This window comes from Suncus etruscus, chromosome 2, assembly GCF_024139225.1.
Source record: "Suncus etruscus isolate mSunEtr1 chromosome 2, mSunEtr1.pri.cur, whole genome shotgun sequence".
NCBI lineage: Eukaryota > Metazoa > Chordata > Mammalia > Eulipotyphla > Soricidae > Suncus > Suncus etruscus.
In genome coordinates this window covers 104,809,430-104,834,370 of record NC_064849.1, presented here as the reverse complement: position 1 = coordinate 104,834,370, position 24,941 = coordinate 104,809,430, and the positions used below count along the sequence as shown (strand labels likewise).

Genomic DNA, 24,941 nt, shown 5'->3' with positions numbered 1-24,941 from the left:
GTGTGTGTGTGTGAGAGAGAGAGAGAGAGAGAGAGAGAGAGAGAGAGAGAGAGAGAGAGAGAGAGAGAGAGAGAAAGAAAGAAAGAAAGAGAAATGCCTTTTCCTTTCTCTCCTCCACCCAAATCACCTACCTTAGGTGAGATACCCAGGAATCAGGGTGCCTGCAACAAGACTATTACAAAACTGCCAAAGGTAGGTGCCAGAGGCAGCTACTACCTAAAACTCCCACATTGGTGAAGTGCCAGGGTAGGGGCACGTGTGACAAGAATTTCATGCAAGTGAAGATACCAGGACAGCAGGAGTCAGCACTGCAGATCAAAACCAGGAAGAATGTTCTGGCAATGTCTCTCCAGCTCCCTCTACTGACAAGGCTTAATATCAATTTTAGCTATTGAGGTCATGAAAGGCCAAAGGCTTCTCCTGGCGCAGGAAGGTAAGTCAAGAGTATAAGTAAAGGTTGTGTTTCAGTCAGAACTACAGAAATAAAGCTGGAGTAAGCCCCACTCAGCCATGCTTACATTAATTAACCTATCTTCTGACTATGGCCAAATAGTCTCTATTTCATGCCAGGCACGGACTAGATGATAATATAAAGATTATTTGGTAATAAACAAGACAGGCCTACTTTTGTGGAGACAGATCATAGGGTAGATATTAGATTCCAGGTAAATATCTGACTGAAGCCAGACCTATTATGTTCTTTCTCCTATTAGTTTGAAACATTGAAGAGATGAGCAGAGATGCAATTAGTCGCTTCAGTTACTGCACACTGGAGTAATAAATCTACCAGCTGGGGCTAAAGTTCTGGAGAAAAACTTCAATTTCCAAAAACCACCTGGTTTTTTCAGCAGTGTAAATCTTGATAGCTCAAGATTTTCTTGATTGTATACAGTATCTTTAACATTGATAACAATTAGTTTCTATTGCTCATGATCAAATAATCACATTCTAGCATGGGTATAACTTAATAGGGAAGATCAGGCAGAACCTATAACATCATGTTAGTTTGTAGAGAATATCTTTGGTGGAGCAAAGAGAAAGATGATGATGGCATGATTTCTCTGTATATTGTGAATATCATTCTATTTTTAGACTAAAATGTCAGAAATATGAAAGGATTGGGTGGATGAACTGGGTGACAAATACTCTTAGAGATAAATACAATATTCTTACTAGGTTAGGAACAGAAAAAATGGAGAGAAGGAATTAATTTAAAGAATTATAGAAGGAAAACCAAAAAAACTTGTGACAGGTACAAGATAATAGAGGTGAAAAAGAAAAATATGAAGAATGTCTTAGGGGTTCCTGCCAAGAACTACTTAGTAGTGGAACTAATGTTTTCTGATTCATTCAAATACATATGAGAAGCAGATTGATGAGAAAGAACAATGATTCAGTTGCATTAATCTCTCAAATAGAAATCAGCATATAGAAGAGTTTTTACTTTAAACTTAATGATAATCAAAAACAATGTGAGGGGCTGGAGAATAGCACAGCGGTAGGGTGTTTGCCTTGCAAGCAGCCAATCCAGGATGGACGGTGGTTCAAATCCTGGCATCCCATATGGTTCCCCCTCACTCCCCTTGCCTGCTAGGAGTGATTTCTGAGTGCAGTCAGGAGTAACCCTGAACACCACCAGGTATGATCCAAAAACAAAAACAAAAACAAAAACAAAAGAAAGAAAGAAAGAAAGAAAGAAGGAAGGAAGGAAGGAAGGAAGGAAGGAAGGAAGGAAGGAAGGAAGAAAGAAAGAAAGAAAGAAAGAAAGAAAGAAAGAAAGAAAGAAAGAAAGAAAGAAAGAAAGAAAGAAAGAAAGAAAGAAAGAAAGAAATCAAGAAATCAAGAAATCAAGAAAGAAAGAAAGAAAGAAAGAAATCAAGAAATCAAGAAATCAAGAAATCAAGAAAGAAAGAAAAAGAAGAAAGAAAAAAGAAAAAGAAAAGCAATTTGAAACAAAACTTTAAAAATATGTATAAGCTAAACCCTGAACATTTGTCATAGTGACTAGGCTTAGGGTCCAGAAGATCAAACATTGGCCATTCACCCCTCAACCTTGGATCCCATCTATGGAACAGGAAAGGTTTTCTATACCAGAACCAGGTCTTCTACCAGGGACAGCCTAATGCTGCCCTGGCAATGATTTGCTTGAGAATGGGTTCATATTACACTCTGATGATTTGGCAACAGCAACAACATGCTTTCAGGCAGGGTTCCCTGCATTGCCACCTAACAATGAGATGGAACTTGACGACACTTTATGTCATGCTGTCTTCAATATAGGATCTGTACAGGATCTCTAACTACAGAAACCTGACTGTGACAATCGTGACTATGAAGAAATTTTGCTGGGACCACAGAGAAAGACTTTGGAGTTAGACAACTTTGTATGCCTGAAGCCTGTTTTATGCCAGGATGATTCAAGGTAAGGTCTCCCCATTTCTAGGCCAAATATTTTTCCTTTCTGTTTTGCACATATTTTGCTGTGCCTATGCAAACAAATAAACAAAAAGCCTGCCACACACCTTTTTTATTGGATTTTTAAAATCTTTTATCTTTTAAATTGGGGTTCCCACCTTTTTCATATAACCTTGGGACACAAATTACTTTATTTTACCACATCTTCCCACAGTTTTCTATAAAACTAAAAAGAAAGAATCAGAGAAAGGCCAAGTGGTCTCAGATGCCATTGGCCATGAAATAAATAAGGACAGATCTAAATATCCAAGCCAAAGTCAATGATAATAGAATCAAGGGATCTAAAATTTAACAAACTAAACTTAAAAATACCTATTATACTGCCAGACCAGGGGGCAAAGTGTGGTGGTATAGGATGTACTATGGGGCCATTAGTGGAGGGCAGTTGACACTGGTGGTGGGAAGGGTCCTGACTCATGGTATAACTCAAATTCAACTATGAAGGATTCTGTTGATCACAGTTGTTTCAAAAACTAAAATTAAAAAAATATATGTATAAGCTTACCCGGAGCATAAGTTTACTTAAATTTGATTCTGACTATTCAGAAAATAAATTTTTCTTGTGAATTTTTAATTGTGATATTGGGATCCTAGTGTTAATTGGCAGATTTGGGTGGGGGTGAGTACAGATGATACACACCATAGTTAGGGCTTATTCTTGGCTCTGTGCTCAGGGATCACTATTGACAGGACTCAGGAGACCATTTTTGGTGCTGAGAATGGAATTCAGGTAGGTTGCATGCAAGGCAAGCACCTTACCTGCTTACTATCATGCTGATTCGTGATTGGCAGCTCTTTTGTTTGTTTGTTTGTTTGTTCGTTTACTGGTCACACCCGGCAGCGCTCAGGGGTTACTCCTGGCTCTATGCTCAGAAATCACTCCTGGCAGGCTCGGGGGACCACATGGGATGCCGGAATTCGAACCACCACCCTTCTGCATGCAAGTCAAAAGCCCTACTACCTCTAGGCCATCTCGCCAACCCCTGGCAGCTCTTTTTTATATACAATTTTTATACATACTATTATGGACAATCTACCTCAAAATGGAGTCAACCACAAGGCAGAATAAATAGTGGGTGAGAGACCTGGTTTTATTTATTTTATTTGGACTTTTGATTTTTGCTACATTTTCCGTTTCAACTGGCAAAGACATGTTCATTTTTTTCTACACATAATAAAGAATGAGCTCAGAAATGATCAGTTAAAATAAAGAGCAGTAACAATAACAAACCATGAAGAAAGTGTTTTTTTCTTATTTTCATAGTTACTGTTATATGCTATGTAGAGTGTCTAGTTTCCAACATAAGATTATAAAACATGTAAAAATAAAAATAAATGAAAATGAAAGTATAGACCATATCGATTAGAGGAAAGTAAAAATAATTTGGGCTGGAGAGACTTTGCAGGTATTAGCACAATTGTCTTGCATGGGGCTGACCCTGTTCAATCTCTGCCTCTCAGTGATCCCTGGGCTCAAAGCCAAAATTAAGCTATTACCCCTGTTGAATGTGGCCCCCAAACAAACAATTAAATTCAAAACAATTGTTCCTCAAGGAAGCCTGGGCATTATACTGACAAGAGATAGGATTTTATTTTAAAGAGATTTGGAAAAAATGAAAATTACCTAAGGGGAAAAATATAAAGACTATATCTACCAAATAATTTTAGTAAAAAGATATACATTATTTTTTTTTAGTTTTTGAGTAATACAGGGCCATACTTGGGAGTAACCCCTAGTCCTACAAAAGGGTTGGTTGCACTGCCCCAGAGGACTATATGGTGCCAGGGTTCAAACCTTGGACTCCTGCATGCAAATCATGACCTGCATGCACTCAGACCATTGAGGTACATTATTGGACTAACAAATTATTTTTAAATGCCAGCTAAGCATAAAGTCTGGAATGGAAAACTACAAGCACTGGTGAATCTTCACTAGAGGGATTTAAAAGAAGTTTGAGTCAGAAAAAAAGAATATTCAGCAAATTTGAAGAGAAGTTAACTAATTCTATTTAGCCAAAGAGAGAAAAAAGTGAGAAATGAACAGTTTCAGGCATTTGTGTGACACTTTCAAGCATAGCAGCATAAGCATATTGTATTCTTAAAGATATAGACAGTATTCCTTAGAAATTAGACCTCAAGGGGCCGGGCGGTGGCGCTCGAGGTAAGGTGCCTGCCTTACCTGCGCTAGCCTAGGAGACGGACCGCGGTTCGATCCCCCGGCGTCCCATATGGTCCCCCAAGCCAGGAGCGACTTCTGAGCGCATAGCCAGGAGTAACCCCTGAGCGTCACCGGGTGTGGCCCAAAAAAACAAAAAAAAAAAAAAAAAAAAGAAATTAGACCTCAAAACCCAAATGAACAATAATATGAAAAACATAAAAGATAAATCATGCTAAATCAAATCAAATTTGGGGTCTTCCGTAATTCAAAAGACTCCATGATGGAAGCAGAAAGTGGACCAGAGAGATTATACAGCAGATAAGGTACATACCTTTCTTGAGTCTAATCAGGTTCGATCCTTGCTAATGATTCTCCACCAGAACCAGAAATGACCCTTGAGCACAACCAGATGTGATCAAATCCAAAATGAAAAAAAGGAGAAGCAAGTGGAGGAAGAAAAAAAAGGTAGAGGAGGAGGAGGAGAAAGAAAAGGAAGAGGAAAGAAGAGGAGGGAGAAAGTAGAGGAGGAAGAAGAGAAGGAGAAGCAGCAACAGCAGCAGCAGCAGCAGAAGTAGGAGTAGGAAAAAAAAAGTTGGTCCACAAAGATGACTCAAAGGGCTGAGTCATGTTTTTTTTTGCCTTTGGAAGGCCCAGATCCCACTGAGTGGAACTCCAAAGCAATAATAATAATAATAATAATAATAATAATAATAATAATAATAATAATAATAATAGCAATAACAACAATAATATAAAATAAAAAAAGTAAAATATTAAGTTAAGGGAAAATTATTTACAAATTTGGGAAAGTATTAAGTTTTGAGACATAACTGACTGTGCTCAGGTCTTATTCCTTGCTTTGTGCTCCACCATCACATGTGGCAGAGCTCAGGAAACCACATATGGTGTCAAGGAATTTAATAAGCTCAGCAGCAGGCAAGGCTACCACCTTACTAGTACTATTTCTCAATTTCTTTGTCCCTCAATGAAATGAAGTTTAAACTTATTAGTCATTAAAGAAATATAAAAGATATGTATTGCTGTAATTTTAAAAAATGAAATAATATTATTGAAAATTAGATAATAAAGTGTTTCTAAGTATGTGAATAAACTGCAGGGCTGGAGAGAGTTCAGCAGGTAGGATTCAGGTCCCACCCGGCAGCGCTCAGGGGCCACTCCTGGCTCTATGCTCAGAAATCACTCCTGGCAGGCTCAGGGGACCACATGGGATGTCGGGATTCAAACCACTATCCTTCTGTGTACACAGCAAATGCCCTATCTCCATGCCATCTCTCCGGCCCAGCAGGTAGCGTTCTTATCTTGCACACGTAGCCTACCTGTGTTCACTCACCATTAACCCACATTGCCACCATCAGGAGTGATCACTGAGCTCAAAACCAAGAGTAAGCTCAGAGTACCACCAGGTGTGGTCCACAAACAAAACAATAATGTGAAGAAATTAGAATTCCAGTACAACTACTGGAAAGGAAATTCAAATCATGTAAATGCTTTAAAAAACAGACAACTCCTCAAAAAATAAGCATAGAGTAATTAAATAACCCAGCTATTACATTTCATACACAAGGGATATTCAAAAATATGTCTACAAAAAAGTATTTTTATAAATGTTCATAGCAGCATCATTTATAATAGTCAAAAGGTAGAAACAACTTAATGTCTATTAACTGATAAATAAAACATATACAAGCATACAACAGGAATTTACCTTTACAAGTAGCTTCAAAAAGGAATGGCATACTGACTTGTGCCAGAATACAAATAAATAAGCATTTATGTAAAAGCATGCTTTGTAAAAGAAGTCAGGCCCAAAAGACCACAATATATTATGTGAATCCATGTTGGTAAAGATTCACATATTTACAACTATAGTAAATTAGTGGTTCCTCAAACTGATGAGTGTGGGTTGAATATCTCTGTGAATATACTACAAACTACTTAAGAAGCACACGTTAAACAATTGCATCAGATATGAGATATATTTGAATGAAGTTGCTTTTTTTTTTCCAGTCCTTTTGGCCCTCCCAGCTCTTAACTCTATTGTCTCCGGGCCTTATTACAGTAATGTCTTTAACTTTTCTTAAAACCCATAGATGAGTGATACTATTAGGCATCTATCTCTCTCCCTCTGACTTATTTTACTCAGCTTAAATAGATTCCATGGACATCTCTGTGAAGTTGCTTTTAAAGAAAGTGCACTTACTATATTGGGTAGGAAATCTTAGTCTAGAGCAATTCTTAGAAATCCAAAGACCAACACTTTCACACAATATCATATTTGTCACTAAATTGTCACTTGTCATGCTAGATTCTACCCTCTTATTTATTCTAAGGTTAGAGTTGGAATCTGTTAACTGCCAATCAGGCATGCACTTTAAATAGGTACCTAGCAATTTGGGGGAAATGAATGGATCTTCTTTTTAAAATGAGTCTCTGGGCAGGAGATATTGTAGAAAAGGTAAGGAGCTTACCTTGCAGGCATTGTAAGGCAGGCATTCAACACTGACTAAAACCAAAAGCATCACATATGGTCTCTCAAGTGCCACCAGTGATCACTTCTGAGCACTGAACCAAAAATAGTGCCTGAACATGGCAGAGTGTGATTTAAATTTTCTATATTTTTTTTAAAATCAGGATAAACTGTGTTCTGGATATAATTACATGGGTAACTACTGGTATCATTAAAGAAAAAGGGGAATGTGTAAAGTTATAGGAATACAATTGGGAGACTTTAGGATGCCATGAAGATGAGTTTTAATAGTCTGCTGTTAACAATGGAGTGAAACTTTGGTTTTCAAGATAATTATTTGTTTAGATTTCTGATACCGGTGATGAGAAGGATGGCATATGTGAAATTTAAAAATTGAGGGAGAAAGATCTATTTAGAAGCTATTACTCCATGGGGGAGAGGGAAGAGAGAGAAACAGAGATGCAAAGAAAAAGAACATTAGAGAGACAGAGACAGACAAATTGGGAAAGAAAATTTAAACTAAGATGTTAATTTAAGTTAAGAAGGGAGACAAAAATGATAAGAAAATATTTCAAAGGTAAATGTACAGGAATTGGTCATTTATTCAGTCAAGGTTCAAGTCCAAGAATATAAAAGACAACTTTGTGCCTGTTAATAAGAAAATCCATCATCTTCAATGTCAAAGTTCTCCCTACTCCACTAGTTAATGTTGGTAATATTAACTATAAAGATTAAAATATTTATTTTTGTGTACTTTGGCCAAGCACGAAGTTTAGCAGATTTATTTTTTCCTTTTCAGTTATTGATAAATTAAGGTACAATATATGCTATCAGAGGCCGGAGAGATAGCATGGAGGTAAGGCGTTAGAATCCGGGTATCCCATACGGTCCCTTGAGCCTGGCAGGAGTGATTTCTGAGCCTAGACCCAGAGTAACCCCTGAGCCCTGCCGGGTGTGACCCAAAACCCAAAAACAAACAAACAAACAAAACAAAAACAAAAAAACAATGTATGCTATCAAAGAATATAATTTTAATACTCTTTATATTTGATCCAAAATTTTTTCTCCCTCTGTTGTTATTGACTATAACAACAAGAAGCTGATTATAGAAAATGTAGCTTACTTTATCTAATCCATAATATATTGTCCAGAGATTAGAGATATTGAGTGGAGAGCTGGGGGGAGGGGAGAAGGGGTATTGATGGAGTAAGGGCTTGCCTGATCTGTAGGTGGCCCAGGTTCTATCCTTAGCACTATATATGGATTCCCTGAGCACCAAAGGGTGTGGACCAAAACTCCCAACCCAAAACTTATATTCAAGATAAATAATTTGAGGCTAATTATTTAACACTCACATTTTTTAATCCTCTAGTTCTTAGCCTCAGGGAAAGTAGCCCTGTGATCTCCAATTTACTTTCAAGACACATATCTTACTGTCCTGAGCAACCATCTAAGATCTTGATGCAAACATCTTCCTCCCACATTTTCTCATACTGTCTCTGGGAACTTTGGCATCCATGTTAATAAATGTTTGCATTGCTCAAAATACATCTTTATTTGTCTAAGAGTGGTTCTTTAACTTTTAATAGTTGATACACTTCAAGTCATTTTCTTCTACTGACCTCCTTATCTGTCTCACATTCAGGAAATTATGCAATGCATAATTTTTCTTCATCTGAAAACTATTTTTCAATTCTAAAATAGCCCCCACATTATGGTAAAAGAGCAAACTAGCTGTGAACTCTAACCATATTATACTCAATATATGATAATTCAATATATGACTGTATGTGCTTCACAGTTCTCTCATGAATTCACACTGTAACAGATCTTTGATCTAATAAACCCCTGGGTGAAATTTTTTCTTAATCATCTTAACTCCCTATGGCCTCTTTCTTTATGACTGATCACCTGAGCCAGCAATGAGGTCTCATCCTTCCACTCTACAAACCTTTATTAATCTTCAGTGAACGGTTCTCTGTCTTCATTCAGTTTTAATCTCTTGAAGCACAATATTGCCATGTAGTTTGATGGTAAACTAGGATAAGTTCTTCATGCTGCCTGGAACTTCAGGTGTCTTTTTCTTCAACCTTAAGCTCTTAGAGGGCAAACTTAATACCTCGGGGATGGTTGTATTCCTTGAGTATAGTATATAAAAAGGGGTTGCTGTTCAATTGCGGACTTAGAAGATGACAAAATGGTGTCTCTTCCTCCATGAGTCAAGGATTATTATTTCTTCCAGCAAAAAGCTGGAAGAAGCAAAGAAGCTGATTTTCCCATAGAATGCCTGTGCATTATTTTTCTATTTGTTTATGACAGACTAAAACAAAAATAGGACTTATGATAATACATATTTATCCTCTTTGGATTCGACCAGTCAGAGTTCCAGAATTATTTTAACTGGACTAAAGTAAAAGGGTCAAGAGGGGTATACACCCTCTCCAAAGCCTCCCAGAAGAGTATTTTTTTTGTCTTCCCACCACCAGTGTGCAGAGCTGAATTTCTTATATTCTTTGACTCACATCCTTTTCCTTCAACTTTACTGCTAAGGATGTGATGCCTTTAAATCACTTTATGCTTTTAGTAGAACACCTCCTCTTTACTGTGAAATATCACTAATGGAATAGGATGAAGTATATGCTTTACAAATTGGAGTCCAAGGGGCATCACATGATCCACTAGCATTGAGCTGGGAGATTATGCCACTATAGCACTACTGGATGTGGGATCCCAAAACAAGACAAAAAGATCAAATTACATAGAAGATAATATGCTTAAAAATCTATCTCTCTCAATAGTTCAGTTGCAATTCTTTTTTTTTTTCAGTTTGTTTTCTTTTTGTTTGTTTGTTTTTGGGTCACACTGGCAGTGCCTGATCAGGGGTTACTCCTGGCTCTGTGCTCAGAAATCACTCCTGGCAGGCACGAGGGACCATATAGAATGCCAGGATTTGAACCACTGTTCCACTGCCCATCCTGAATAGGCTGCATACAAGGCAAATGCCCTACCACTGTACTATCTCTCTGGCCCCTAGTTGCAAATTCTTTTTTTTTTCACAATAAAATTATTTTATTTTTTTAATTTTTTATTTTTAATTATGAGGAAAATGATGCAAAGAGGACAAGGTAAAGTTACAATGAAAGGACAATCGCCCATAAACAGAGTTCTCAGAAGAAATCCCCTTGCTGGCGCCTAAATATTGAACTTACAGTCAAAGAACATTAAGAAAAATAAGGCAGAACCCATGTACAATTACTTTGTCCACAAGTCCCCAGATTGTGTACATTATAACATTTTTAGCAGTACACAAAGCAACCTAAAGCCATGAGATTTATGTGACTCCTTAAATATTGAAGGCATAGTATTTTTTTATATTTTCATGCGCATATATATTAAAGTTAACATCAAAAGTTTAAGAGGTTTTTTTTTAAGGGTTAGTCAAAAAGGCACAGTAAAAACAGTGTTAGAGTGGCAAATATTGTTTGCATAGGCCCACCAAAATATGGGGGACATGGAAAGGAAAAGCCTTGGTCTAAACACAAGGAGACCCCTACCCCTGAAGTTTCCTGGCATAAGACCAACTCTAGGCTCCAGACAAACTAGTTTATTCAATTCAAGTTATTGTCTGTAGTGGCAATACAGTTTTATTTTTCACGCAGTCCTATTGTTGGCATCAGGTTTCTGTATTAAAGATCCTGGAATCTGCACATCCTACATTGAAGTCAGGCTGGTGTGGAGTATCCTCTAGTTTCACCTCACAATTAAGGGGCAATACAGAAAGCCCTGTCCAGTAAGCAGGTCATTGTTGTTGTTAAGTCTTCTCAGTGTCAATGAAAGTCTCTTTTGAGTAGGTCAATGTCAGAGCAGCGGTAGGGTCTTCCCTGGTAGAGGATTGCCTCCAGGTGATGTTATAGACAACCTTGGCTGTTTCGTAGATGTCTTCTCTAGATCACGGGTGAATGGAGAATGCCCATTCTTCTGAGGCCTGTGCCAGGTTTTTATGTCAATGTTCAGGGTGTAAGGTCCCATTGCACTACAAGATCTGTGTGTTCCCATCTCTATTAGATAAGAACTTATTTGTATGTATAGTATTTTCCCATTTTTGTGTGCCTATGCAAACAAGAAATAAAGCCACGTGGCATTATCAGAGTATATGTGGGCGTTAGAACACGTTCAACAATACCCATGACTTGGTTCAAACATAAGCATTAAACTGAGGGATTCTTTCACACCAAATTCCATATTGAACAGTTCACAAAGAGAAGATTAAAAAAACAAAAGGGGAGGGATCGTCACTATATAAGAGAATATTCAGCAAAAGTTATAGCCGTCAAAAAAACACACATAAAATGTTGAAAAGACATACGTGTCCTTTTTATGCCTTTTGGAATAGTTGGGTGGCTGTTCACTCCAGGGCACCACTTTGGTCTGTGACTTAGGACTCTACAATACTTAAGTTAGAAAGAGTAAATGAGGAGTAATGATGATAGGGGTTAAGGAAGTTAAAGAGAAAAATGATCTTTTGTAGGGGTGTGTGAAAGTGCAGAGTACAAAATGGACATTCTGCATATATAAAAACATAATTCAATGATAGTGAGTACTATTAATGTATCTGGTGTATTATTAATGTATCTGATTTTGAAAATATAGAGTGGAAAGAGACTACCAGTGACTGCGTCAAGAAACTGGGAGGCTGGAAGTTCAGAGCCCCACCCAGACCCTCCCTAAGGAGCCGAATGGATAATGGGGGAAAGCCTAGGGTATCTTCAAGCGACTCCAAGGGAGCAACTCGCTGGCTTGCCCAGGCATGTGGCCCGGGGAACCCTAGAGATCTGGAGCAAGGCGGTAGAGGGGTGCTGTGGTTACCCAAGTCCTGCACCCCGCCCCTAGGCCTGGTTAAGAAGGCCTCTGGCATGGCGGAGGCCTGCTGAACCCCATGCTGCTAGACTCCTGGCTCCCAGGAAGCCTAGTTGCAAATTCTTTAAAGACTTTTAAGAATATATTCATGGGCCCAGAGAGATAGCACAGCGGTGTTTGCCTTGCAAGCAGCAGATCCAGGACCTAAGTTGGTTGGAACGAATCCCGGTGTCCCATATGGTCCCCCGTGCCTGCCAGGAGCTATTTCTGAGCAGACAGCCAGCAGTAACCCCTGAGCACCACCGGATGTGGCCCAAAAACCAAAAACCAAAAAAAAAAAAAAAAAAAGCCTTCATTTCAACCATATCTGTGGGATACATCAGATACATCAAGATACATAATCCTTTACAATAGAATGAGATTTTATTTGGTTATACCATATTTTGTTTATTATACAACAATTGTTGGCCATTTGGAATATTTTCACCTTAGACTATTTTGGATAATGCAATCTAAAAATAAATATTTCTGTGAAGTTTTGTATAACCATATGTTTTTATTTCTTTGGGATATGAGTTGAATTGTTGTGCCATATGGCAAATCTATGATTAATTGCAAAATGCCAGATTGTTATCCAGAGTGAATGTGCCATTTTATTTTCCTACCAGTATTCCATGAAGGCTTAGATTTTTATAGCATCTTCAGTACTTATAGGGGTGGAGAGATAGTTCAATGGGAAAGTCACTAGCTTTATATGTGACTGGCCCTTATTTGATCTACAGCACCACACATGTTCCCCTGAGCACCACCTGGAAAGTGCCCTGAACTCAGTGCCAAGAGTAATCTATAAGCACTGCCAGAGATGGCCCCAAATCACCAAACAAAAATACTTGTTACTATTTGATCTTTTTTTTTAAACACCATGGTTACAAGGTTGTTCATACTACAGGTTTTTATTTCACAAATAAAGCTGTTCATGATTAAGTTACAGTCATATAATGTATAACAATTTTCACTAGTGCACATTTTCTGTCACCAAATCAACAGCTTCCATTTCACCCTCCCTTATGCCCTCTTCCCTCCCACCCACCCTCCTCCTGGGGCAGGAATTTTACTTTTCTTTCTCTATATCTCTCTTCTCTCTCTTTTCTATCTTGACATTATGGTTTGAACTACTGTTGGTGAAGGGGGCCATTCACATCCCTTTTATAGTAGATAGACTCTTCTCTACTCTATCTGCAATCTCCCCTCATGGCAAGCTTTCTACCATAAACTGGTCCTCCTAAGCCTCATCTCTATTGTCTCTGGATAACTATTTGATCTTTTATTCTAGGCATCCCTTGTGGGTATAAAGTGGCATATTACTATGTTTTATGTGAATCTCTAGTAATAATAAGTATAAATATTACTGTTCTTTATTTTTTTTATTTATTTTGGTTTGGGGCCACACCCGGGAGCGGTCAGGGGTTATTCCTGGCACTGCGCTCAGAAATAACTCCTGGCAGACTCAGGGGATCATATGGGATGCTGGGAATTAAACCTGGGTCCTCCCTGGTTGACAGCATGCAAGCAAATGTCCTACCTCTGTGCTATCACTTAAGTTCTTTATATTTTTGTTTTTAATTTTTATATTGTAACATTCTATTTCACATTCCATTTGTATTGTCATATTCTTTATAGTGTATATAGAGTCAGCTGCATGCCAATCAAGTATTTTAAACCCTTTACTAAATTCTCTGCTTCCATAATAATGGTGTTTCATTTTATTATATTTTTAGTGAAGCAAATTGTTTTATTTAGAAAAATGTGCTGAGAATCAGAGGGAGAAAGACACACTGCAGGTTGAATATGGCACCAGGAACACACCAATATTGTAAGTTAAAAAAAAAAAAAAGCTTTCAGGTCCTGGAAAAAAGAAACAACGAGTATGGAGAGATTAACATATACCTCAAAAGATGGAGGAGGGGTTAACTGTAAAGAAATATTTGAAGAAAGGGGACCATGGCCTGAAACTGGTGATGACTAAAATATATAGAAAATGCATGTGAGAGCCCTCAGCTTTAGTGGAGAGGAACTTAGCTGGGATGAGAAGTGGCCTGGTCTTAGTACAGACTGGCTGGTGTCCTTTTGTAACCAGTTATTTATGACTGTCAATGAATCTGGATTGTGCTAAGAAAAACTCTTATTCACTTCATGATACTTCTGGCATCACTTGCCTACTGCTTAAACGGCACAGCTTTCATAGAACATGCTACATCGAATGCTTCTCATAATTGCTTTCATGGCTTTTGTCTCACACACACGAAAGTATTAGTGTGACATATTTTATTATTATTTTATATTTTGTGTTTCAATTAAGTTTCCAAAAGGGTATTTGGGGGTGGGGTGAGGGGCTTCCTAAATGGAGCTCAGAGCTCTACAAGGCTTTCCCTTCCCTCAGCAATTCTTAATCAGGGAAGTGGTTTAATGTTCAATTTGAGGACCTGCAAATGTAATGCTGCTCAGGTACTAGGTGCTGAGGATTACCCAAATTATCCAGGTGGCACTCACAGGCACCTCCTGCAAAACTCTAGGGACCATGTGACCTCATGCAAAGCCTGTGCCTTAACTCTTGTACTATTTTACTGGTCCCATCCTACAGGTCTTAAAGGATTTTCTGTGTATGAAGTCATTAGATGAATTACTGAATGAACCAGTATTTATTCTTACAAGTGACTAGAACTGTTAGCCTATCATTTTATCACAAACAGAAACAAGTATTTAAAATTTTTTATTATGACACCATTATGTATCAAGTTGTTCATAATACAGTTGTTGCAGGTATTAAATGTTCAAGCTTGAAACCCACCACTAGTGTGAACTTCCCTCCATTCGTGTACCCAGTTTCACACTCACCAGTCTAGCCTATCTCCTTGCAGGCACAAACAAATTTCTTTCATATTTTTTGTTACAACACAAAGGCAAATGTAATTATCAAAACTTAGATCAATAAAGGCTAATTTGAAGTAATTGTTATTTTTTCCTGGGGGGGGGGTTGGGCCACACCTGGTGATGTTCAGGGGTTACTCCTGGCTCTGCACTCAGAAAGTGCTCCTGGCTTGGGGGACAATATGGGATGCCAGGGGATCAAATCGTGGTCCGACCTAGGCTAGCACGCGCAAGGCTTGCACCACTGCTCTGACCCTTAATTGTTATTTTTAATGTAATTGTTACTAAAGTTGGTATCTAAAGATTTACTGGGAGATGGTTGGTGCTAATTGAGCCTTCTTTATTACTATTTGGACTTACTGAAATTGGTGGTTTTCTATTTAACTCTCCCATCAGATTTTCTGTGATCCTAGTGGGCTAATTGTACTATGAAATTTTTGGGTTATTCAGGATCTCTAGATCTGGAATGTATTTGGTGGATTAGCAATTTGACAAGGTTCAGTTGTGGAACTGGGCATTTTCTGTGAGAAGGTATTAGATGTGGCTTTGAGTTGCTGTGGCTTCAGGTAGAACAAGGAATTTATCCTCACCCATTCTGAGAATGCCCTAGAGTTTTCAGCCCAAACCAGACTATCTGGGAAAAAAATATCAGTGGCCATCTTCCAAGAAAACTGCAGAAGTGAGGAGAGGTTCTTAGAGGTTATGTGCAAGACAGTTGATCTAGGATTTGGGCGGTGTTCTCACCATGAATATACTCACCAATTGGCCATTTTTCCTGCTGTTTTCTTTTTTTTTTCATAATAAATTATTTTATGTTAAGTTATGGATCTTTTGAAGTCAACACATTACAGAAACAGAAATCTGTATGTTTCAGAATATTCAGGAATTAAAATAGTGAAAAATTGTAATTATCACAAAATATTAATGCAAAACCATCTTCTAGTGTTCTTATTCAGAAAGTGGAAGAAAGCCTGACTATTAAAACTACTTAATCTGGGTAGATAGTTCAAAGAGCTGGTATGTATACTTGCATGTAATAGATCCAAGTTTAATGCCTGACATTACTCTGAACACTGCCAGGTGTGGCCTTGAGCAACTGCCAGGAGCAGTCTCTGAGCTCTACTAACACCCCTTTTTGACTTCCTTCTATTTATGCTTATTGAATTCTAGTCATAAACCTGTTTCTCCTGTTAACTTTACAGCTTCAGTCCAGTGATGAGCACTTCAGTGCTTCTAGATGTATTACCTTTTAGACTGGCCAATAGATTAATAAATCTATCCTTTTAGCACTCAGGAACATTTTGTTGGCAAACAAGTAGAGTTTCAGGGCAAGTAGAAAGAAACCCTATAAATATAAGAAAAATAAAGGGGCTAGAGCTATAGCACATTAGTAAGGTAGTTTGCCTTGCATGTGGCCAACACAGGATGGACCCCCCATTTAAAATCTAGAATCCCATATGGTCCCCTGAGCCTACCAGGCGCAACTTCTGAGTGTAGAGCCAGGGGTAACCCTTGAGTGCAGCTGGGTGTGACCCAAAACTCAATACCCCCCCAAAGGATGTGATAAAGTGGTAATAATATCCAGAGACAATAGAGAGGACCAGTCAATAGTAGGAAACTTGCCACAAACAGTAAATCAGTACAATTAAGGCAAAGAATAAACTACTAGGACAATGATAATTGGAACTGGTCACTAGGGAAAATAACTGGGTGATATATAGAAATAAAGCAATATGCACGGTACCCTTTCATTTATACCAAACCACAGTGTCTAAAAAGGAGGAAAAAATGAAGAGAGAGAGAGAGAGGTAGTGTGGGACAGAGTGTTTGCCCCAGAGGTCTGCATCGTATAGGGAGGGAAAAAAAAAACGGGAAATGTTCATGGGTGAAGGGGGTGGTACATTGTAACTGAAATTTAATTTTGAACAACTCTTTAATCATGGTGTTTAAATTAAAGACATGTCAAAAGAAGGAAAAGCTTATAGAATATTGTTGAATAAAATAAAAATTTTAATATCTTTAAACACCTTGATTACAAACATGATTGTAATTAGGTATCAGTCATGTAAAGAACACCCCCCCACTTCACCAATGCAACATTCCCATCACCATGTCCCAAATCTCCCTCCATCCCACCCCACTCCCACCTGTACTCTAGACAGGCTTTCCAGTTCCCTCATTCATTCTCAAGGTTATGATAGTTCTCAGTGTAGTGGTTTCTCTAACTGCACTCACCACTTTTTGTAGTGAGCTTCATGAAGTGAGCTGGAAGTTCCAGCCCTCCTCTCTTTGTCTCTGAGGATTCTTGCAAAAATGTCTTTCATTTTTCTTAAAACCCATAGATGAGTGAGACTATTCTGCGTCTATCTCTCCCTCTGACTTATTTCACTTAGCATAATAGATTCCATGTACATCCATGTATAGAAAAATTTCATAACTTCATCTCTCCTGACGGCTGCATAATATTCCATTGTGTATATGTACCACAGTTTCCTTAGCCATTCACCTGCTGAAGGACATCTTGGTTATTTCCAGAATCTGGCTACTGTGAATAGTGCTGCAATAAATATAGGTGTGAGGAAGGGATGTTTGTATTGTATTCATGTGTTCCTAGGGTATATCCCTAGGAGTGGTATAGCTGGATCGAATGGGAGCTCGATTTCCAGTTTTTGCAGGAATCTCCATATCACTGTCCATAAAGGTTGGACTAGATGGCATTCCCACCAGCATTGGATAAGAGTTCCTTTCTCTCCACATCCCTTCCAGCACTGATTGTTCTCATTCTTTGTGATGTGTGTCAATTTCTGTGGTGTAATTGGTATGGTATCTCATAGTTGTTTTGATTTGCATCTTCCTGATGATTAGTGATGAGGAGCATTTTTTCATGTGCACATATAAAATAAATTTTTAATAGAAAAAATAAAGTTAAAATTCACATCAAAGTGTGTTATCCTTGTAATCAGTTTGTAATCAGTTTACATATATTCAAAATCTGCTATGTTTTGAGCATTTGAAAGGTATTTTATGTATAGTATTATTGGGACCTGGGTTCTGAACAAGGAGGAACTCCATTTAGTAAAGGCCACATGGAAGGCTTCTTCTCAGGTTCTGAGTAGGAAGAGACACCATTTTGTAAGAGCCACATGGTGTAAGCCACATGCTAGGTCTTCACAAGCCTATTTCCATAGACTCTGCTCCAAGCTACCTGGCCATACCAGGTAGCCTATCAGGGAAGGACAAGGAAGCAGTAGGAAGATATCCCTAGACAATAGCCAATAATTTTAAGGATCATCAGAAAGCTGGAACCTCCCTATATCCTTTCCCTAATAATCTTCCTTATGACCAGGGGGAGGGGGGAATGGTATCTCCTTGGAAAATGGCCCTGCCTGGCTAGTGTGGGGGTCTTGTTGGCAGACGAATTTAAGTATTAAACTTAATTCCAGTTGTGTGATTTCAACCTCTACTCTGGATCCGTAGACCTATGAACTTTTAAATATATACTGATTATAGGTAATTAAACAAAAAGGAACCCTATAGATGTAGATAAAACTGGAGAAGAGCTATATTCCAAGTCACAGCTCAAGTCTGCTACAGCTTGGATGATATCTATTGGTGACTTAGAAAAGGGCAGATGCTTATCTTATTTATACTTCTCTTTTTTATTTGAACACCTTGGTTACAGGTTGTTCATAATAGTTTTTTTTCCCCACAGATAAAGATGTTTTTTTTTCCCTGCAAATAAAGATGCACAGCAACCTTCACCAGTACATTATCATTATTTTCCACCACCAAAGTCTCTCACAAGCGGTAATGGCCTCTTCCCTTCCACCCACCCTCTCCAACCTGCCTCTGATGCAGGCATTTTACTTCATTCTCTCTCTCTCTCTCTCTCTCTCTCTCTCTCTCTCTCTCTCTCTCTCTCTCTCTCTCTCTCTCTCTCTCTCTCTCTCTCTGTTCTTTTTTGACATTGTGGTCTATACTGCTGTTAATAAAGGGGTAACATGCATGCCCTTTTCAGCACCGAATTATTGATTCTTCTTTTGTCTCCCAACATAATAGCTCCCTTTCATGGAAGGCTGTTACCTTCATCTATAGATAAGCACTTGTTGGGAGAGGATTGCTGCTATTCTATTCTGGCCAGTCAAAAAAAAAAAAAACTATTTAGTGACACAGTATTTGTTTCCTGAAACACTCTCATGGATTCAAAGGTTCAGAGTCTAGAAGACAAAACTTGGCAACTAAATTTGAAATATTTATATCTCTAGGTATTTATATTTACCCCAACAGCACATCTGAACTTTATAATATTCTGCTAGATATAGACATTGAAAACAGCATTAAAAGAAGACATCCAGAATTTACTTATCCTGGATAACTAAAAATGTCTAAGTATTGAATGGCAACCCTCCATTTTTCCTCTACCTTTGCCCCTGCAACTCCTATTTTATTGTCTACTTGAATGATTTTAACTATTTTACAATCCATGAGCTAATGTGGCTAATGGTTATTGACTTATCCTCAAGGTTTAATCCTGTTATCTTATATGGCAGGATTTCCTTAATTAATTTTTTTAGTTTGTATAAAATCATAAAAAATCTTTTAAAATGTTTTGTTAATCTAGCTTTGTTTTTGTAATAAGGTACATATCTTGAGTGACTCATTCAAGGAAGTTCACATAGTCCAGCTTAATAAAGCCTTCTGGGCTTCATTCATCCATGGAAGGGCATTTGATTTGCTTTCACATCCTGTTTATTGTTATTAATGATGCAGTGGGAGTGTATATACAACAATCAAATACTGACAAGTTAGGTTCAAATGCTCACACAAACTATATGCATTTTTTTGTTTGTTTGTTTGTTTTTTCGGCCACACCTGGTGATGCTCAGGGGTTATTCCTAGCTATGCTCTCAGAATTTGCTCCTGGCTTTTGGAACCATATGGGAAGCCTGGGATTGAACCCAAGTCTGTCCTGGATCAGCCGCGTGCAAGGAAAATGCCCTTCCGCTGTGCTATAGCTCTGGCCCTGTTGCATAGTGATATTTATTTATTTATTTATTTATTTATTTATTTATTTATTTATTTATTTATTTTTGTCTGTGTCACACCCAGTGGCGCTCAGTGGTTACTCCTGGCTTTGCACTCAGAAATCACTCCTGACAGGGTCAGGGGACCGACCATATGGGTTGACAGGGATCGCATCCAGGTCTGTCCTGGGTTGGCCGCATGCAAGGCAAATGCTCTACCACTGTGCTATCTCTCCAGCCCTGCATAGTGCTTTTTAATGAAAGGTTGTAAAATAGTTTAATCCTTAAAAGCAAGGTAGTTTTGTTTGTTTGTTTGTTTTTTTAATTTTATTTTATTGAAATCACTGTGATTTATAGTCTTTCATAGTTGGTTTCAGCCATAAAATGAATCAGGACCAATCCCTCCACCAGTGTCCATCTCCCTCCACCAATGCTTCCTAAGTGCATCCCATACCACTCCCTAGCCCCCATTCTGCCAGTATAACAGGCCCAATTTAACTTTGAATTGTTAATGTTTGGGTCTCTTAATTCCACTGTAGTTTCCTTTGGCTTGGGTATTTAGTTCTGTCCTTTTTTAACACTAATATTGCACCTGAGACTGCTTGGCCCTTGCTCCCCATCCTTTCATATTTGTGCTTCTCCTCTTCTACTCAGTTTTTTTCCTTCTCTTCACTATACTCATGGATGTTTGAGACAACTCCCTTTTAGACCATTTTGTTTCTTTATAAAGTTATTCTAAATACCACATATAAGTGATATCATTCTGTATTTATCCTTCTTCTGGCTTACTTCACTTAACATACTATCTTTCAGATTCATTCACATAGCTGCAAATTGCATGATTGCATCATTGCTTACAGTTATGTAGTGTTGGGTTACACCTTATTTTACCCAAAGTTTCTTTGTATGTTTGTTTACAACTTGGATTTACCCCAAAACAAATAGTCTAATTTATAAACTTGGGTGGGTTTACTGTCCCACCCAGGTGTGGTCTCTGTACTCAATAAAAATAGTAGTTTGGGCAGGCAGCAAAAACTCCATACTAGGTAGAAGACTGCCAGACTACATGTGTTTCACCCTCAGCCTGGTCTGGATTATTTCATCTGCTACCCTGATTCAGACTCAGTCACTGGGCTTGGAATAAGGCATGTTGCACTGATTTTACAATGTAGCATTCTTTTCCATATATGTACCACTTCTTCATGATTCATTTGTTTGTCATTGGACTTCTAGGTTGATTCCAAGTCTTGGCTATTGTACTGATTGCTATTGCTATTGTACTGATCAATGAATAGTGATGTGCAAACATCCTTTTGGATGAATGTTTTCTGTCCTGGGGATAGATACCCAAAAGAGGAATTACTGGGTCATATGGAAGCTCAGTTTTGAATTTACTGAGAAACCTCCATACTGATTTTCACAGGAGTTGGACCAGCAGCCTTCCCACCAGCACCAGCAGTGGATGAGAGTTCCTTTCCCAGTCTTGCTTTCAATATATATATGCATTTGGATGGTCCTTTTAGGCTTGGAACCATATATGAAAATAGGTAGTATACTTTATAATCATTCTAGACTATGATCTTAGTTATGCCTTATACAAATTACTTTAAATTTTCTCATTTATTTTTTAAGTCTTAAATTTTGGGGGGGAGGGTCACACCCGGCGGTGCTCAGGGGTTACTCCTGGCAGCTGTCTGCTCAGAAATAGCTCCTGGCAGGCACAAGGGACCATATGGGACACCGGGATTTAAACCAACCACCTTAGGTCCTGGGTCGGCTGCTTGCAAGGCAAACGCCGCTGTGCTATCTCTACAGGCCCAAGTCTTAATATTTTTTGCAATACATCTTACATCAAAGAAAAGTGTTATTATAGATTAATGGCGACTAAAATAATTAAGGAAACGACAAATACACAAAAGCATTATTATACAACTGATTTTTAATTGCAGTACTTCTGAAATACAAAACAATGATCAATACAATAGTTTACTGAAACATGTTGGTTTATCTCTTCACTCAATATTTTTGTTTGTTTTGGAATTTATTTTTTTAGATTAATATTTTTATTTGAACACCTTGATTACAAATATGATTAGAGTTGAGTTTCAGTCATGTAGAGAACACCCCCCTTCACTAGTACAACATTTCCACCACCAATGTTCCAAATTTCCTTCCTCCCATCCCCACCCCCCATATGTACTCCAGACAGGCTTTCTACTTCCCTCACTCATTCTTATGATAATTCTCAGTGTAGTTATTTATTTATTTATTTTGATTTTGGGGCCACACCGGTGGTGCTCAGGGATTACTCCTGGCTGTCTGCTCAGAAATAGCTCCTGGCAGGCACGGGGGACCATATGGGAAACCGGGATTCGAACCAATCACCTTTGGTCCTGGATCGGCTGCTTGCAAGGCAAACGCCGCTGTGCTATCTCTCCGGACCCTCAGTATAGTTATTTTTCACTCAATTTTGTTTGTTTGTTGTTTTTTTGGTTTTGGGGGCCACACCCATTTGATGCTCAGGGGTTACTCCTGGCTATGTGCTCAGAAATTGCCTCTGGCTTGGGGGGACCTTATGGGACGCCGGGGGATCGAACCGCAGTCCTTCCTTGGCTAGCGCTTGCAAGGCAGACACCTTACCTCTAGTGCCACCTCGCCGACCCCCAATTTTGTTTATAAATTATAAATATCATTCAATTTTTGTTTCATCCAGTATCAGAAGTTGTTTTCTGACATGTCTTCTTTATGAAATACATATTTTATGTAATTAATGTCAGCAATGATAAGCTTTTCTAAGTCATAATTCAGTGTGTGTGGCTTTGGAAATAGTCACCATGTTGTATTATGTAAACTAAGGCTCATGTAATGAAAGGGAAACATTAATGGACAAAATATCAGGGTTGAGAGTAGGACTAAAAAAAGATATGTTTTTGTGAAAATCTGTTAACGTCTTCATTATTTTGGTATTATAATGCTAGAAGTGTAGTATCTACCAACCATATATTGTCTATAATAATTGTTCTTTTTATATCACGTTCTCTAAAGAGTGGTTGATTTTAGCAATTAAATGGATTAATCAAGTATGCAGAGAACTTTAAATTATCCTGTATATTAGTGGTTTGAAACCAGTGTTGTGAATCAGATAGCTCCATCTGTAATGCAGCAACACCCATTATTTTAAAAATGAGTAAAAGCTGTGTGGAAGATGCCTGTCTCTTTTTAATAATTAGATATGAAGATGAACCATCACCAACTAGATAAATTAATAAAAACAAAAATGACCTCATCTATCAACACACTATGTTGAGCCAGCAAAACCAAGATTGTTAAAAATGTGTAAGGTACAAACTGACTTGTATAAAACAAGAGGGTATATATCCTCTTTATGTAATACCAAATATGGAAAAAATCTCCAATAAACTTCGTAAGAAGATGATTCTGGCTTACATAACAGTCTGCTTAAATGAACCTGACTATAAATTTCCTTCTTCCAACATAATACCCACTGATCATAAGCTAAGACAGTCTAGTTTCTTTTAAATCTCTCATTTCCTTGGATTTACTATGCCATCTCTTTATAGCCATTTAATGTATAAGCTGGACCCATTCAGTTTACTTAAAGAGCCTCTCTTGAAAAATAGAATTGATGCATTAAACAGTGGTACTTTTTAGTATAAAACTACTTCAGAAGCAAATGTAACATTAACATTATCAGAGAAAGAATGCAGTTTACTAGCCACCTTCTCATTATAAGAAACTCAGTAGCTGAAAAAACCATTTTTGTTCAGTTTCAGAACATTTTAATACTTATTAATTTCAAAGATCCAAACACTGGCTTCCGGTTTCAGTCTGCATGACTGTCTCCGGAATCCCAGAGCTCTGGAATAAACCCCACTTTGCTTTTGCATTCTCTGAAGGGTCATGAGTGATGGTGGTCCATGTTTGAGGCAGTCACCACTAGGAGTGGATTTGAAGCAGAGAGAGAGTCATTCGCACAAGCTCAGCCAGTAGGAGGCAGTAGAACCAGAGCTGGACTTGTTATGGGTTGGACGCTGAAGCCTCGATTTCTGTAAGAAGATAGTTTGGAGACTATTTGCAAAATTGATGTTCAATCACTTCAAGTGTATGAAATAGGAAAAAAAAACATCCAAACACCATGTAATTGTGGCATGTTAGGTATTAGCACACTCAGGACAGAAGCAATATTTAAGATGAAGTGAGCGAATCATATTTCATATAGAAAGTTGCCAGAATTATAGACTTATTGGAGAAATTGTGAAAAACAACTTCTGTGAAGAAGTAAATTGTACACATAGTCCAGCTGTTTCCAATGAATTAGGAGCCTTGCTTTACCCTGGTCAGGCAGTTGTTTCAAAAGGTGTCCCTTTTGGGGCCCGGAGAGATAGCACAGCGGCTTTTGCCTTTTAAGCAGCCGATCCAGGACCAAAGGTGGTTGGTTTGAATCCCGGTGTCCCATATGGTCCCCCGTGCCTGCAGGAGCTATTTCTGAGCAGACAGCCAGGAGTCACCCCTGAGCACCACCGGGTGTGGCCCAAAAACAAACAAACAAACAAACAAACAAAAAACAAAAAAAAGGTGTCCCTTTTACTGCATGAAAAAATACATACATCCCCAGATTATGGATACCATTTTTTAAGGTCCAGGCAACAGAAACACTGAAGAAGGGAATCTTTAGTAGGACAATAAGAAGCAAGCTAACTCCCAGGACATATGTCAGCCACATCCCCTGGCTGTTCCGAACGCGGGTATTCAGATTCACTTCATTATGGGCAATTCAAACATTCATGTTTTCTCCACCATCCCAGTGCAGGTGGCTGACACCAATCAGGAACAGCCCAGTGCTGCAGAGCTCAAGAACAAATGACAAAGGGGTGCCCCAGGCCCTATGTGACCCTACCCCACCGGCCTTAAGTTTTAATTTAAAAAAATTCTTTGTAGTGACACACCTATTTTAGAATGACACATTATAACATCATCATTTTCTTATGGC

At 38.3% G+C, this 24,941-nt stretch overlaps 1 pseudogene; it reads right to left on the bottom strand.

Annotated features, from left to right (window-relative positions):
* Positions 1 to 23,916: 23,916 nt before the first annotated feature.
* LOC126001834 (ORM1-like protein 1) lies at positions 23,917 to 24,737 on the bottom strand (annotated as a pseudogene).
* Between the last annotated feature and the right edge of the window lie 204 nt (positions 24,738 to 24,941).